We start from the raw sequence: 2,996 nt of genomic DNA, 5'->3' as shown, positions 1-2,996 counted from the left end.
ATGTTTAATTTTTCCCACCGGGAGAATTTATTTTTCCACACAAGTTGATAGTGGTAAATATTGTCTGAATTATCCTGGCAACACTTATAAAATATAAAACATATCTTTAGGGACACTAATGTGCAGGCAGGCAGATGGACACACACAAGTGCGCACGCAAGAAAAAAAAAAGACAGTCCCAAACTCCAGTACTGAAAGGCAGTATTGCTGAAGTTCATAAAGGTTATTATCTCCTTGTCACTGAAGAGAATAGGTTTATGTGACCTATGTTAATGTCAAAAAACAAACGTCCCCTGAGAGTCATTTTTTTTAAAAAAAAAAAAATCTTTTGTTAAGACTATACTCTCAGGAATCATTTCTATAGTTTCTTACTAGAGAAGTTTCTCTTGCTGTGTAGAATACTAGAAAAAATGTTCTTTAAGAGCATAGGTTCAAAATCATCATAAATCATTTCAGACCCTAACTCTACCTCTTATGTGTAGGCAGTTTACTTAAACTTAATGAGCCTCAATTATGTCTCACAAGTGAAAAAAGAGAATAATTACAGTATCTTAGAGTTACTTATAAGGAAAGAGGAAATAGCATTTATAAAATGACTAACATAAACCTTGGCACACATAGGTGTTCAATAAATAATAGAGTCACTGTTATCAATATGCCTACCCTTATTTAGCTTTTAAAGTGTTTTGTGTATAAAGAATTGGAGCCGTGATTCTTAACCACACTCCGTGAAGTAAAGGGGGTCTGTTTGGAAATCAGAGAGATTGTACAATGCCTATGTTTCAAACGTTCAAATTTGCTGTGTCTCTGTTTTCTCCCTGGGCAAGGAGTAATAAAAAATAACTTGGGAAACAACTGTGAGAAGTCAAGCAAGAAATTGTATTGGCATGGATCCTGAAACATGACATGGATCCTGAAACTGTTACCTTGAAAGACATAACTCTGTCTTAACAGATCACCTTCTAGTGTAATCAATTACTTATCCACTTTTTCCATGCTTTCTAAATGCTTTAAGGGAAGCAACTCCTTTTGAGTTTTTCTATCTCCATGATCCCAGAGGCTGAGTAGCAATAAATCATCAATTTTACATAATACATAGATGACATAAATTTATTTTCCAAAAATTACCCCTAAGAAGAACTGTTAGTTTCATAACCAAAAGGAATAGGTAGGTTATAGGATGCTTGCATTTTCAGTCACTATAAGTGAAATCTTGTTTCTATGCAGTAATAATAATATATTCTATTAAAGAATGGAGCAGGAGAAAATTCAATGATGTCACCTACATGTCTAATTAATTACTAGTTCATCCAGTTTTAAATTCAAAATGTCTCATGCTAGCTAGACATTGTGTAAGACTTTACGGGTATTATCATAAACAAAGCAGACTTGGCAGAAGCTCTGTGGAGTTTCAGGTTAGTGGGGAAGACAGACTCTGCCAAAACCATGGAAAATTATGACATTGATAATCACCATGAACAATGAGACCAGGATGCCATGGAAACACATCTAAAAGAATGACAATTAACATGTTTTTCTCTTTTGTTTCAACATTTTGGCCAAGACACTCTAAGTTGCTTACTATAGACTACAAAAAACCCATGACCTGTAAGCAAGAGTCATTAAGAGGTAGCCCCCAGACCCTTGTCAGCACTAATCACCTCCTCCTAGCCCACAAAAGAGGGGCGGCTTGAAATAATTCTGAAAGGAAATGAATGGAAATGCAGATTTTTTTCCCAACTAGAATTCTCAAGAGTAAACGTGCAGTGGTACCTTCAATGACCGCTTGTTGCCTCTGGTAGAGTCAGGGCTGTCTGTGCCAGTATGCACATAAATCGACTTTGGACTGGATGCTGATCTGTAGACACAGGTTGACTCACCCAATATGCTTATCAAGAGAATGCTCTAGGGAGCCTGCCCTGATATCTCAGCAGTCTGGGGTTTATATGAATGTGTAACTAGTGACTGAGTTGAGACAACAGAGTATTATGGTAAAGGGAAAGGAGCAAGATTAAGACCAAGCTAAACTATTCCAAGTAACTAGACAAGAAATCCTGTGAGGCAAATAGGCATTGCTGGAAAGATTCCACTTACCAGGATCACCTTCTAGGAAAGGGGATCTTTACTACAGGGTCTGAGAGAGAGCATCAAGTGATACCAGCAAATCTGCTGCTGCCAGCAAACCTCACGGTCTCTCTCGGTTTCTGCATCGCACTGTGATTGCTTCCGGGAACTCAGTCCAATCTGACTCTCAAAAATGCCGCTCCTGGCATGTGTATATATATCCCATCACCACTTAAAATATATTACACTAATTATTTATTGGGGTGTGTGTGTGTGTGTGTGTGTGTCTACACTACAGCACACATATGTAGGGTCAGAGAACAACATGCAGGAGCCTTTCCACTACTGGGTACTGAAGATTGTCCTCAAGTCATCAGAATTGGCAAGAGTGTCTTACCCACTGGACATGTCTCGTGCCCCCAGCACATCTCCACTCTTTAAAAAAAAACAGATACTTGTTGATTAAATCACCAAACTATGCTATTTTGTCTTAACAGGGAATGGTTGGTGACCCCAATGGAATTGCTCTACACCTTCAAGGCCTGAAATCTTGCCTGCTCAGAAAGGCCCCCACAACTTAATCGTGGGGCGCTAAGGTACTCTGTCTATCAAAAGTAAAGACATCACACATCTCATTTATATTTACTCATTATTGTGAATTCTGTAGATTTATCTCTCCCATATCCAAGGGGAAAAGTAACATAGACTTGAGTAGAAGGCTGTACGCACAGATCTATTTCTGAGAGCCCATGAGATTGTGCTGTCACTTTCCATTCTGGCTGAACACTGTATTCTTTTTCTCAGCCCTGACTCTGAACTTCGGTCTCCTTGTGCACAATTTTCATTCTTACAAAGGACGGGATGAACAAAGACATGGTATTTAACCTACAAATGTATGTCTTTATTTTTGCTTCTGATATATTTATTTAAAA

The 2,996-nt window shown here is 38.2% G+C and overlaps 1 pseudogene; it reads left to right on the top strand.

Moving 5' to 3' along the window:
• The first annotated feature begins 333 nt into the window (after positions 1-333).
• LOC130863266 (small nucleolar RNA U3) lies at positions 334-415 on the top strand (annotated as a pseudogene).
• Positions 416-2,996: the final 2,581 nt, after the last annotated feature.

The sequence above is a fragment of the Chionomys nivalis genome, chromosome 20, assembly GCF_950005125.1.
Source record: "Chionomys nivalis chromosome 20, mChiNiv1.1, whole genome shotgun sequence".
In the NCBI taxonomy this organism is placed as follows: Eukaryota; Metazoa; Chordata; class Mammalia; order Rodentia; family Cricetidae; genus Chionomys; species Chionomys nivalis.
This window is presented reverse-complemented; position numbering and strand designations above follow the sequence as displayed.